Here is a 15,318-nt window from a genome sequence, read left to right as displayed (position 1 = left end):
AGTATTTTGTGGTTCTGTATGAGTTTTAGGAGTGCTTTTTCTATTTCTATTAAAAAAATGACATTGAGATTTTGATGTTGCTAGCATTGACTCTGTAGATTGCTTTGGGTAGTACAGACATTTTAACAATATTAATTCTTCCAGTTCATGAACATGAGATGTCTTTCCATTTGTTTGTTTCTTTTAATTACTTTCAACAATGTTTTGTAATTTTCTTTTTTTAATAGCATCTTTATTGGAGTATAATTGGTTTACAATGGTGAGTTAGTTTCTGCTGTATAACAAAGTGAATCAGCTATACATATACATATACTCCCATATCTCCTCCCTCTTGCATCTCTCTCCCACCCTCTCTATCACATCCCTCTAGGTGGTCACAAAGCACCAAGCTGATCTCCCTGTGCTATGCATCTGCTTCCCACTAGCTAGCTATTTTACATTTGGTAGTATATATAAGTCCATGACACTCTCTCACTTCATCCCAGCTTACACTTTCCCCTCCCCCTGTCCTCAAGTCCATTCTCTACATCTGCATCTTTATTCCTGTCCTGCCCCTAGGTTCTTCAGAACCTTTTTTTTAGATTCCATATATATATGTGTTAGCATACGGTACTTGGTTTTCTCTTTCTGACTTACTTCACTCTGTATGACAGACTCTAAGTCCATCCACCTCACTACAAATAACTCAATTTTGTTTCTTTTTATGGCTGAGTAATATTCCATTGTGTATATGTACCACATCTTCTTTATCCATTCATCTGTTGATGGACACTTAGGTTGCTTCCATGTCTTGGCTATTGTAAATAGAGCTGCAATGAACATTGTGGTACATGACTCTTTTTGAATTATGGTTTTCTCAGGGTATATGCCCAGTAGTGGGATTGCTGGGTTGTATGGTAGTTCTATTTTTAGGTTTTTTCATTATGCAGGTATTTCCCCTCCTTGGCAAAGTTTATTCCTAAATGTTTTATTATTTTGGACGCTATTGTAAGTGGGATTTTTAAAAATTTCCTTTTCAGATGGTTTGTCATTAGTGTGCAAATTTGCACTTCATTTTTGCACTTTGATTTTGTAACCTGCAGCACTATTGAATTAATTTATTAATCAGTTGATTAATTCTAAAGTTTGTTTTCTTTTGTGCAGTCTTTAGAGTTTTCTCTATATAATATAATGCCATCTTCAAATAGAGGCAATTGTATATCTTTATTTTCAATTTGTATAATTTTTTTCTTTTTATTGCCTCATTACTTTGGTTATGACTTCCAGTATGTTGAATAGAAGGGGTGAGTGTGGTCATCCTTGTCTTTTCCTGATGTTGAGTTTGATGTTAGCTGTGGGCTTATCATATATGGCCATTATTATGTTGAGGTACATTCCTTCTACACCCAGTTTGTTGAAAGCTTTTATCATGAAAAGGTATTGGATTTTATCAAATACTTTTTCTGCATCTATTGAGTTTATTATGTGATTTTATCTTTCGTTCCTTTAATGTGGTACATTTCATCAACTTATTTGTGTATGTGGAACCATTTTCACATCATACGGATAAATTCCACTTCATTATAGTGTATGATTCTTTTAACATGCTGGCAAATTGAATTTGCTAGTATTTTATTGAGGATTTTTGTGTCTTTTTATATGAAAGATATTGGTCTGTAATTTTCTTGTAGTGTCTTTGTTTGGCTTTAGGATCAGCATAATGCTGGACCCATAAAATTATTTTGGAAGTGTTCCCTCCTGTTCAATTTTTTGGAAGAGTTTGAGAAGAATTGGCATTAATTCCACTTCAAATGCTTGGTAAAATTCACTAGTGAAGTCATCTGGTGCTGGACTTTTCTTTATTGGGCAGTTTTAATTACTGATTAAATCTTTCCAAGTTTCTATTTTTTCATGATTCAGTCTTGGTTGGTTGTGTGTTTCTAGGAATTTATCCAATTCCCTAAGTTATTCAGTTTGTTGGTGTATAACTTTTGATAGTCTCTTATGCTCCTTTTTATTTCTGTGCCATCAGTTGTAATGTTTCCTCTTTGATTAGGCAAGTAGCAGGCTGAGAAGCCTTGTCATCTATGAATAGGAAGAAGGAAGATGACACAGAAGTAGGCACAAGAGCCCAGAGAGCAGAAAGATTCATGTCAAATAATTCCAAGCGAAAAGTACTGGACTATAACCAAGGAGCTGATGATATTTGCCTGGTGGGATTTCAGAATTTCTTTATCAATTACTGTGTGCCTACCACCTTCCCCCTTATTAAATGGAAGTGTTTGTTGCTATTGTGCTATCTTTGACTTCCATTGCATGTGAAGTGTATGTGAGGAAGAAAAGATGTCTCTTTAGTTAATAGGTATTTAGATTGAGAGGAACCATACCTGAGAAACTGAACTTACAGAGTCCCACTAAACAATGAATGTGAATGAGTTTCAAAAACCTGGACCTTGTGCCCAAGTCTGATACCATAATAGGTAAGATTTTAGGAAGTGTTGAAAGGGGTGAATGTATTTTGTAATAATTCCTTTCCCTGCAGGCAATTACTTCCTTTTTCTATAGCTTTGTTTTATCTGATATTAGAAATTATATAAATGAAATCATACAGTGTCTATTCTTTTGTGTTTGGGTTCTTTATATTTTAAAGATTGATTTTTGTTGTTACATATATCAGTAGTTTGCAATTTTGATGGCTGAGTGGAATTCCATTTTATTAATACATTACAGTGTGTTTCAAGCATTCTGCTCTTGAGGGACATTTGGTTGCAAAGAAGATAACTCTTAGGAACATTCTTTACAAGTTTTTATGTGAACATATGTTTATATTTGTTTAGTACATACTTAGGAATCATAAGCATCAGTTTGAATTCATAAGAAATGAACAAAACTTTTCCCTAAGTGATTGTTCATTTTATGCTCCTGGAAGCACTGTATGAGAATTTCAGGAGCTCCATATTCTTGCCCACATTTGATCTTGCTGTTAACTTTAATTTTTGCTGTTCTAATTAGCATATAATAGTATCTCACTATGATTTTAGTTTGTGTTTTCCTGTTTCATGTGTTTACTCTCTTGTTCATATCATGATTTATAAATTTAATTTTTTTCTGAGAACCTGCTCTCTTGTAGCAGCAGGAATCATGCCTACTTTGTTCACCCATTTGTCCACACACTTAGGACAATACCTTAATAGTTAAATGCTGAATGACCAAACGAAAGTTTTAAAGTAAGATTAATAGAAGAGTCCTTAGATTTTTTAATGTACTCATCCTGGATTCAGAGATTTTTAGTGTTAAATTCCAGTTCTGCCCATTTGCAAATGTGCAACATTAGGCAAGCCCTTATTTTGGCTCAATTTCCTCTTATTTACAATGGTTATGTCGTCCTTATTCTATTCTTCCTTATTCTATTGCTACAAAAAGATAATATATCTATATTATTCCTTATTCTATTGCTACAAAAATATCAATAATATATCTATTTTCTTCCTTATTCTATTACTACAAATATAATATAAATTATTTTGAACAGCGACTGAGATTTATTTAGTACTTAACAAATGTTAAATTGTTTTAAATATGTATTTATGTTTTCTGTATTAATTCTTACGGGGGACAAAGGAATGAGTGAACAAGGAATACCTAATTTTATATATCTCTCAGGCCCAGAATTAAGTTTCTATGAAGTGTAAAGCTGACTTTCATTTTCTCAGCGACCACTGAATAGAATATGTACCATGGTTGTCAGTCCTATTGCTGTTAGCGCTGCTAGGATTCTCATTTTCCACTTACCAGTATTCATAATAATTCTAATGTGACCTTGGAACGTTTTCTCTTCCTGACTCTTTCTTGATAGCCATTTATTCTCCATCAGCTCAGTACAAAATAATTGTTGCAAAATACCAATTTTACCACATCACCTGCCTCATCAAATCACTAGTATCGGGCTTCCCTGGTGGCGCAGTGGTTGAGAGTCTGCCTGTCGATGCAGAGGACACGGGTTCGTGCCCCAGTCTGGGAAAATCCCACATGCCGCGGAGTGGCTGGGCCTGTGAGCCATGGCCACTGAGCCTGCGCATCCGGAGCCTGTGCTCCGCAACGGGAGAGGCCACAGCAGTGAGAGGCCCGCATACCGCAAAAAAAAAAAAAAAAAAAAAAAAAAAAATCACTAGTATCAGTAGGAGCATTTTTTTTTAGCTTGTTAGTAGTTTTATTGTATTGATTACATGTTGAAATAATATTTTGGACATACTAGGTCAAGTAAAATATAGTACTAAAATAAGTTAACCTGTTCTTTTTATTTATATTTTATTTTACACATTTAAATGTAGCTACTAGGAAATTTATATATATGTGCCTTGCATTATACTTCTGTTGGGTAGCACTATTTTAGACAGCCCAGCCAGCTGTGGCTTATTCTGAAAGGTTACTGTACTTTGATTTATCTTTTGACCCCATTCTTCAACCCCCTGCCCCCCACCTCTGGAAACCACCAATCTGTTCTCTTTATCTGTGAGCTTGTTTGGTTTTGCTTTTGTTTATCTTTTTAGATTCACATATAAGGGAGAGCACATGGTGTTTGTCATTTTCTGCCTGACATATTATTAGTATAATGCCTTTGAGATCCAACCATGTGGTTGCAAATGGCAAGATTTCATTCTTTCTTATCACTGAATAATATTACTCTCCATGTGCCACAGTTTCTTTATCCAGTCATCCATCGATGTATACTTAGGTTGTCTCCATATTTGGCTGTTATAAATAATGCTGCAATGAACATGGAGGTGCATATGCCTTTTCAAGTTATGTTTTTCATTTTTGCATAAATACCTGGAAGTGGAATTGCTGAATCATGTGGTAGTTCTATTTTTAATTTTTTGAGGAACCTCGATAATGCCTTCCATGGTGGCTGTACCAATTTACATTCTTGTGCACCAACAGTGCACAAGCGTTTCTTTTCTCCACATCCTCACCAACACTTGTTATTTCTTGTATTTCTGACAATAACCATTCTAACAATTGTGAGCTGATATCTCATCATGGTTTTGCTTTGCATTTTTCTGATGATTAATGGTGTTGAGCATCTTTTTATGTACCTGTTTGCCCTCTGTGTGTCTTTGGGACAGTGTGTTTTCAGATCTTTGCCCATTTTATTATCTAATTTTTTTATTTTGCTATTGTATGAGTTCTTTATATATTTTATATATTAACCATCAGATATATGATTAACAAATATTTTCTTCAATGCATTTAGTAGGTTGCCTGTTTACTTTGTTTGGTTTTCTTTGCTGTGCAGAAGCTTTGTAACTTGATGTAGTTCCCGTTTATTTTTGGTTTTGTTGCTTTTGCTTTTGTTGTCAGGTTGAAAAAAATCATTACCAAGACCTATGTCAGGAAGCTTACTGCCTTTGTTTTTCTTCTAGGAGTTTTATTGTTTCAGGCCTTATGTTCCAGTCTGAGTTGAGTTGATTTTTATGTATGGTATAATACAGTGATTCAGTTTCAGTCTTTTGCAAGTGGCTGTCCACTTTCCTCAACACCATTAGTTCATGAGCCTGTCCTTTTCCCATTGTATATTCTTGGCTCCTTTGTCATAGATTAATTTACCGTGTATATCTGCTTTTTTTTTTCTAGGCTCTTTATTCTGCTCCATTGGTCTGTGTGTCTGGTTTTGTGCCAGTAACAAATGGTTTGCATTACTATACTGTTGTTACAGAGTTTGAAATCAAGAAGTGTGATGCCTTCATCTTTGTTCTCTTTCTCAACTTATCTTTGGCTATTCAGGGTTTTTTGTTGTTCCATACAAATTTTAGGATTGTTTGTTCTAGTTCTGTAAAAAATGCCATTGGAATTTTGATAAGGATTGCATTGAATCTATAGATTGCTTTGAGTAGTATGGACATTTTACCAATATTAATTTCTCTAATCTATGAGTACAGAATATCTTTCTATTTATTTGTATCTTCTTCAATTTCTTTCCTTAATGTTTTATAGTTTTCAATATACAGGTCTTTCACCTCCTTGGTTAAATTTATTAGTCAGTATTTTATTCTTTTTGATGCAGTTGTAAATAGGATTATTTTATTTCTCTTTCTGATAATTAATTATGAGTGTATACAAACACATGTGGATATGCATATAAATGAAAATACTTGTAATATAATAACTAATTTTCTATGATAGTAAATTTAATTTTCTAAACAGAAAGTTTGACTAATAAAGGTAATTATATTTCTTTTCACAGTGTTGGTTATAATAAAGGCAGTCATTCCTGCACTCCCTCTTGCCAGACTTTAGATACCTCTTCATATTTTGCTAAGTCAAATTATTCACTTTCTCCTGAAAGGAATCAAAGTCTTCTAGGTGGTAGTCATGTTTATTCCAAAATTCTCTTTTCTAAGAATGGATTGACAAATAGAGATTATAATAAGGACTAACATTAGCAAAAGCCTATCATGAAAGATTGGAAAAAAATAAAATTGTTGCAGGAGCGTCATGAGTTAGTTGAAGATGGCAGCTCTGTAGTAGGCCCTGTGCTAGGTACTGGTATCTGGTACTCACAAAACAGATTCTATCTCTACATTGTCCCTATCCTCACAAAGCTTACAGTCAGGTGAGCAAGACACAAGTGTGACAGAAGTTAAAAATGTTAAAATAAATAAATGTCTTTGTAAAAATTGAAGTAAATATTCTGACTGTAAATATATTTCCTATATTTAATATGAGCATATTTAGTTTATTAGCCTAAACTAATCTTATATATAATACACATGTTCTATATTCTGCTCCAGATAGTTTTAGAAATAATCATTCTAATGTCTAAAACAAGGTTTCTTAACCTTGGCACTAGTGACATTTTACATTGGGTAATTCTCTGTTGTGGGGGCTATCCCATGCATTGTAGATAGTTAACAACATCCCTGGCTTCTACCTACTAGATGCCAGTAACATTCCCCTCAATTGTGATATCCAAACATGTCTCTAGACATTGCCAGATCTTCCTTGGTGTGCAAAATTGCCCCTGTTGAGAATCATTTATCTACAGGATTTTAATAGATGTATTCATGATATATTAAAGGTGATCATGTTCACATTTCTTTAGGGGTTCTTTTAGTCATCAAAGTAGTCTGAGAGCTGCCTATCAAGAGGTCAGGGTCTAGATCTATTGCTGAAGACATAGCCTGAGGACATATCTCTTCCAGCCTCCTTGTAGGCCAGGGAATCGTTTTGATGACAGACACAGGAGGAATTGATCCTAGGATGATCACCTTGATATGGAATACACCATGATAAGGTGGAGAACTGTGAAGTGAATAGTAACTCTAGGTGAGAATAGTAAACATTACACTTAATGTAAGATTGTCCTATTGAAAATTATTTTCTTATCAAACATTATATCAAAATTACTTCCAAGTAATAAAATTAAAAACAATGTGTTCTTTAAAATGTAAGAACCAGTTAAGTCTATAAGATAAGAACAGATCTTGATAAACTACATGGCCAATTTTGGCTCTCTGTCTGTCCCTCAGCATTTCTTAGTGACTTTGATTTATATCTTTCACTTTGTTATGAAGAATCTGCCTAAAAGTTTAATCAAAGTGAATTCATGTTGCTTAGAAATATGTGAGAATTTTCTTACATTAATATTCATTTCAATGTGTTAAACGAGCATCAACAGAGTGCTTTATAATTGGTAACTATATATTCAAAAACTATAACATGGTTCAAATTCCTTATATGAGAAAAGATTCCCAATTTTATTTTCTTTTACTATCTATCCTCTTTATTTAAGTATGGGCTGATAGCAGGTGGCACAGTCTTTTTGTTAGCATTTGGTGACAAAATAAGAATTGGGAAATTTTAAGGGTTATTGAGCACCACAGGGAAATTTTCATCCTGGCACATGGGCAATTAGCATGTAGAACCATTAACTTTAATGGGGTTGTGTGGCTAATCTGGAAATTTTCACAATGTATCAGCACAAAGTTATGTAGTACAGGTGTTTAATTTTTGTTGGAACTAAAACCAGAGCTGAACTAATTAAAAGATTAAAGAACAAAAACTTATCAATTGCTTGCAAAGGAAAGAAGGTCTAGAAAATAAACTTTTAGGTTATATTTGGTACAGGTGAAGTTATTTTATTAAAAGAATGAGAAGAATCTAAACATTAAACTTTCTTAATTAATATTTTCTTAATAAAATGCAACCAATACACCTAGGGATATGCCTCAGTGAGAGCCAGAAACAGAGCTTCTTAAAATGTTTAGGTCATGTTTTGTAGTTACTCTTATCCAAGAATTATTGCTGTTAAGAAAAAAAACTCTAAGTGAATGTGCGTATATCAACTGGTAAACTATTATTACATTTGTTTTCTCTAGATAGACAGTTTTATTATTTGCCATTTTTCAATTTCTTACTTAGATACCTCATAAGTAAATGCAATTTCTGAATGCGTTACCTATATTATCATATGATGACAATGGCCAAACTTTTGCTTTTAGCATTTTAGAGTTTATTTCACTGTTCTGTGTTTCTTAATTTTCTGGGAAAGTATATTCACAACTGATTTTCTAACAACAAGAACAACTATGTCATCATGTATTCAGTATTTTTTAAAAGGACATTTGTGGGTTATGTGATTTGTAGATTATACAGCCTTCATGGGTATGTGTGATTCCAGTTGGTGAGACAAAGCTAATCTGGTTATTCATTCAGATGCCTGCACTCTGAAAATTCCTCTAAGTATGTATCAAGTAGAAGATAACTTCTGTGGTAGATTACTTATAGAATGTTGAATACTTACATATCCTCTTACAAATCTTACATAATCTTAAATTCTCTGAACCTCTGTTTCCTAGTCTATAATATAGTGGTAACACTATTTAAAATAATAACAGTGTGACTTCCCTGGTGGCACAGTGGTTAAGAATCCGCCTGCCAATGCAGGGGACAGGAGTCCATCCCTGGTGCGGGAAGGTCCCACATGCAGCAGAGCAACTAAGCCCGTGTGCCACAACTGCTGAGTCTGTGCTCTAGAGCTCGCGTGCCACAACTACTGAAGCCCATGAGCCTAGAGCCTGTGCTCCACAACAAGAGAAGCCACTGCAGTGAGAAGCCCACGCACCACAAAGAAGAGTAGTCCCTGCTCGCCACAACTAGAGAAAGCCCGTGTGCAGCAACGAAGACCCCATGCAGTCAAAAATAAATAAATTAAATAAATAAATTTTAAAAAACAAAATATAGTAATAGTAATCAGGGTAAAGGGAGGTAAAGGATGAACTGTGTTTGTCATTTAAACCAAATCAGTAAATGCTGGAGCCTCTTCTTCTTTTCCTCATACTTCAGCATAGGAATAACTGGGATGAAATAAAGGGCTGTTAAACATACACACTTTAGTGTCTCAAACCCATAGATTTGATTTGTCAGATCAGGTCTGATGCACTTGGTTTCTGGACCATAAATTGAGAAATTTTACCTTGGAAATGAGATGTTGTTTATATTTAAAGACAAAGTAGATGACTAGCTTTGTATAGTTACTATGTAGATGAGCAAAAGTCCAATACTCTGGCTGTTATACTAATAGCACATTAAAATGGATATTTAAAAAATTCATTTTATAAGGATGCATTGTTTCCCATAACAATCTATACTCTGCCCTTATTTTGCTATGTAAGTAATTTTTTCTTTATATCCTTGCTCCTAACATCATTTTTTCAATTAATCAAGTAAAACAGATCACCTTTGCACAGAAACTTATGTACCTCAAAGACATTTTTTCAAATTTAACTAAATATTGGAAAATGACTAAATTATATTTCTATACTTTTCACGTATAGCAAGGTCGAAAAATTTGTTTTCAAAAATATAAATAAATGAAATATTTACTTTTATGTTCTTTATAATACATTTTTGTTATTCAAAGAAACAGTTTAGGCAAAACAGTGTCTCTACTAGAAATTATTAATTAAACCATGGAAAAAATATTTAGGTCACAGAGCAATTATGGCTCTTTATGTAATCACACACACACACACACACACACACACACAGTGAAGACAACTTAAATAATTATCCAAATGTTTATGGTAACACGTCTCCTTATTATATTAAAAAAAAACTCTTTCCACTAATTTACACTGCTCTGTCTTTACTTTATCATATTGCACAGATACATCTTTTTTGTATAAAAAAATTTTTTATGTGCTACCTTTGGGATTAATTTAATAGAAATATCAAGGACAATAAGTTCAATAAGATATAAATAGTCTCCTAATAGCAAGATATAGTGTTGAATTAATGAAATGGTGTATGTCAAATTTTATTCATTTATTTAAAAATTTTAAACACTATGCAACTCTGAATATATGAATTATGTTTTCTTGCTTTCACAAATTATTATAGAACAATTAGTAATTCGAATCATTTGTGATCCTTGGCCCTAAACATCTGCTGTTATTTATTTATTTATTTATTTATTTTTTGTGGTACGCGGGCCTCTCACTGTTGTGGCCTCTCCTTTGCAGAGCACAGGCTCCGAATGTGCAGGCTCAGCAGCCATGGCTCAGCACGGGCCCAGCCACTCCGCAGCATGTGGGATCTTCCCGGATGGGGGCACGAACCCTTGTCCCCTGCATCGGCAGGCGGACTCTCAACTACTGCGCCACCAGGGAAGCCCCTGGTGCTATTTTTGATAGCAATATTATGCAAAACAATGTTGAACTTAGTTGAGTAGAGTACTCAAAAGTATTGTTCATATCGAGAGAATTAACAAGATTTAAGTGTTTGACACATGGTTAATTAATGGTGTTTTAAAAAAATAACTTAGAAGTGTCCTTTTATTTTGAAGTAGTACTGATTGCTTTACATTTATTTCCACAGAATGAGTAATTTTATACTTTGCCTATCCACATGTTTAGTTCATATTGAGCATGTATATGTGCACACATGTGCATGTGCACAGTGCATCAGCACTTTATTTTTCATATATTACTAAAAAATAATTCAGGCCTTTGAAGCAAAATACCCTAAAAAGGAAATAAAACTATTTTTTTGCCCATTCACACCACAGTATTCATTAAAGTCTCAGAAAATACATGTTTTAATTAAAGTTAAATGTATCTACAAACTACATTTATGTAGTTTGATTGGCCAATTCTTGGATTGGCCTCCTACTCATAAGAAATATGTTTATCACAATCTAACTTAAAGCTAACTACTCCCTAAGTTGTTGCGTGTTCTTGTTGCATGTTAATAGAGCTAATAATGGTCACTGTCCACTACTTTACAACATATTTTTTTCTCTACTGTATGCAGTTTACTAAAGCCTAAGAAACACTTTATATTTTCACTTTCTAAAAACATATGCAATGTCCTTTATTCCCTTCTACATTGGTTTCAGATTTTCTGAAGTAAATGTGATGCATTTAGACAAGGACAAAAAATAGATGCATATTTATCTATCCATCTATTACTTCCATTCAGAAAGGGTTCTGTAGAGAATCTTATAACCACTCATTTAGAGTCAAATGTTTCTACTGGCTGAGGTTGTTCCTTAAATTTCTATTTCTCCTCCTGTAAAACAGTTAGGAGAAAGGAACATTTGTGATTACTTGACACCATGAGGAATTAAAGTATGTTTTACAATTCTCTCTTTCTTTTAAATGTAAGTATACGTCTTTTTTTCTAAAGCTACGTGAAAAAAAAGGCTCAGGGCACTTCTGTTTTCATTATCCCTTCTACCTAAGTCTCTTAAAGCAGTTTTATTTTCATTCTCTCTTCCTGTTAACAGAGGCGGGGTTCAGGTGTTCATTGGAGTGAACTGATTGCTAGAAAATGAGTTCAAGTTTAAAAGAGTATTACTATTTTTTTAAACTTTATTTACTATTGGGATGTTATTTGCATATCATAAAATTCACCCTTTTAAGTGTAAAATTCAGTGAGTTTTAGTATATTTACAAAATGTGCAACCATTACTACTGTCTAATTGTAGAACATTATTATCATTCCAAAAAGAAATCCTGTACCCATCAGCGTTCACCCTCAATTTTTCCATCCCCCAGCCCTTGGCAACCATTAACTGACTTTCTGTCTCTATGGATTTGCCTATTCTGAATCTTTTATATAATTTGATCCATACAGTATGACATTTGTGCTTGGATTCTTAAACCTCTGATATGTTATAGCCTGGATCAGTGCTTCATTCTTTTTATGATATATTCCATTGTATTGTACTTATCAATACCAAATTGTATTAAACCATTGATGAACATTTATGTTATTTCCATGTTTTGGATTTTTGAAAAATGATGCTGTGAACATTCATGTACAAATTTTGTATGGACCTATGTTTTCAATTCTCTTTGATATTCATCTAGGAGAGGGATTAGCTGGGTCATGTGTTAACTCGATGTTTAATTTTGGAGAAACTGCAAAACCATTTTTCAAAGCAGCTGTATCATTTTACATCCTGTCAGCCATGTATGAGGGTTGCAATTTCTCCAAATCCATGCTCAGACTTTTTATTTTCTGTCTTTTTGATTATAACCATCCTAGTGTGTGAAGTGGTATCTCGTGGTTTTGATTTGTATTTCCCTAGTGACTAATGATGTTGAACATCTTTTCTTGTGCTTACTGGCAATTTATCTTCTCTGGAGAAATGTTTATTAAAGACATTTGCTCATGTTTCCCATTGCTCATTTTTTAAATTGAGCTATTTGTCATATATGGCTGAATTGTAAGTATTTAAAAATTTTTTAAAATTTTACACAATTTTTAAAGGTTACTTTCCATTTACAGTTATTATAAAATATTGGCTATATTCCCTGTATTTTATGGCACATCCTTGAGCCTATCTTATACCTAATAGTTTGTGCCTCCCACTTGCCCACCGTATATTGCCCCCTCCCTGCCTCTCCTCACTGATAAACCCTAATTTGTTCTCTATATCTGTGAGTCTGCTTCTTTTTTGTTATATTCACTAGTTTGTTGTATTTTTTAGATTCCACATATAAGTGATAACATACAGTATTTTTCTTTCTCTGTCTGACTTATTTCACTTAGCATAATGCCCTCCAAGTCCATGCATGTTGCTGCACATGGGAAAATTTCATTCTTTTTTACAACTGAGTAGTAAAGTAAGTCCCCTACATATGAACCTTCAAGTTGCAGACTTTCAAAGATGTGAACATGAGCTTGCATGTCCAATCATGTAAGTTAGTTCATGTGTCTGGAGCACATTGTCACGTGTGTGCATTCTCTATAAGTGGTTGTGCTTTTGTGTACTTTATTGTACAGTACTGTGTAGAGTACAGTAGTACAGTATCTTTATTTCAAGCTCAGGATATCCAGAAGCAAGCATAAAAGCAGAACTGATGTAGCTGGTACTGCTAAGAAGCACCAAGTGATAATGATGGAAACAAAAGTGAAAATAATAGAGAGAGTGGATCAAGGCTTGTGAAAAGTATTATAAACCTATTACAGTACAGTACTATATAACTGATTGTGTAGTTGGAAACCTAGACTATCTTTGTTGGACTTGACGAGCAAAGTAAACTTTGAAACGCACTCTCAGATCGGAACTAAATTGTATGTAGGGGACTTACTGTATTCCATTGTATATGGATACCACATCTTCTTTATCCATTCATCTGTCTATGGACACTTAGTTGTTTCCATATCTTGGCAATTGTGAATAATGCTGCTATGAACATTGGGGTGCATGTATCTTTTAGAAATAGTGTTTATGTTTTTTCGGATATATACCTAGGAGGGGAATTGCTGGGTCATATGGTAGTTCTATTGTTAGTTTTTTGAGAAACCTCTATACTGTTTTCCATAGTGACCGCACTTATTTATATTCCCACCAACAGTGTACAAGTGTTCCCTTTTTCTACACATACTCATCAGCATTTGTTATTTGTGTTCTTTTGTATGATAGCCGTTCTGACATGTGTAAAGTGATATCTCACTGTGGTTTTAATGGTTTTAATTTGCATTTCCCTGAAGATTAGTGATGTTGAGCATCTTTTTGTATGCCTGTTGGCCATCTGCATTTCTTCTTTGGATAAGTGTCTATTCAGTTCTTCTGCCCATTTTTTAACTGTTTGTTTGTTTGTTTTTGTTTTTTTGATATTGTGTTGCATGAACTGATTCTATATGTTAGATATTAAGCCCCTATTGGTCAGATCATTTGCAAATATTTTCACCCATTCAGTAGGCTATCATTTTGTTTATGGTTTCCTTTGCTGTGCAAGACCTTTTAAGTTTAATTAGATCCCTTTTTTTGTTGCTTTTATTTTCTTTACTTTTGGAGATGGATCCAAAAAAAATATTGCTGTGATTTATGTCAAAGAGTGTTCTGCCTAATATTTCCCCTAGGAGTTTTATAGAATCTGGTCTTACATTTAAGTTGTTAATCCATTTTGAATTTATTTTTCTATATGGTGTTAGAGAATGTTCTAATTTCATTCTTTTAAATGTGCCTGTCTAGTTTTCCCAACACCACTTATTGAAGAGACGATCTTTTCTCCATTGTATATTGTTAGAAAGGTATGTTTTAGTTCTTATTAAAAATACAACTGTATTGCTATTAATTTTATCTCCCTTTAGTCATATCAACTTTCTAACATCTTTTCTGTAACTAAAAATGTCACTAATAATGTTCTGAAATTGAATGATAAGCTAGATATTCAAACCCATTCTTTCACAGGTGAGATTAACTAAATGCAAATCCATGCTCTCAGGGGGAATTTATATCTTACCCATTCTGGTAATTCTTACTGTATTGGGAAGAATATGGGAACATCCAGTGGGCCCATTGGTCTGTGGTATGTTTGTATTTGGCAAGTTATTATTAAGAAGACTGTATATTCCTGTGATTGTCTTAACATCTAGTGGTTTTTAATGGTGGTAATATGCAGTACATCATATTGAGTGTGCTAGGCTGAACACAGATAAACACTAATAAGTCAGTAATTTGAAGAAATAAATACAATTTTTTATTCTTTTAACTAGAACACATGATTTGAAACTGTTTTTATTGCTGGGTGATCACAGAGGGAAAAAAAGTGTTGTCTGTGTTATTGTTTCAAATCTTTTAAAAGTTAATTGTCTTGCAAAACAATGTAAAATAGAATTTATCTATCTCAAGTTAGAATAGGGAGGAAAAGTGTAAATGAACAAAATGCATTTTACTTAAATGAATAAAAATGATTTTTTTGTTTGTTTTTTACAAATACTGATAAAAGCAAAAGGCTTCTTTCTGGTCATGAAACACAAACTCCTATACAGTCCTTAGCTTATCTCTCACAATAATATCTACCCTAGTTTACTTGTGTATTT

This window comes from Mesoplodon densirostris, chromosome 1, assembly GCF_025265405.1.
Source record: "Mesoplodon densirostris isolate mMesDen1 chromosome 1, mMesDen1 primary haplotype, whole genome shotgun sequence".
Taxonomy (NCBI): domain Eukaryota; kingdom Metazoa; phylum Chordata; class Mammalia; order Artiodactyla; family Ziphiidae; genus Mesoplodon; species Mesoplodon densirostris.
The sequence above is the reverse complement of the archived record's forward strand: the minus strand, read 5'-3'. Positions refer to the sequence as shown.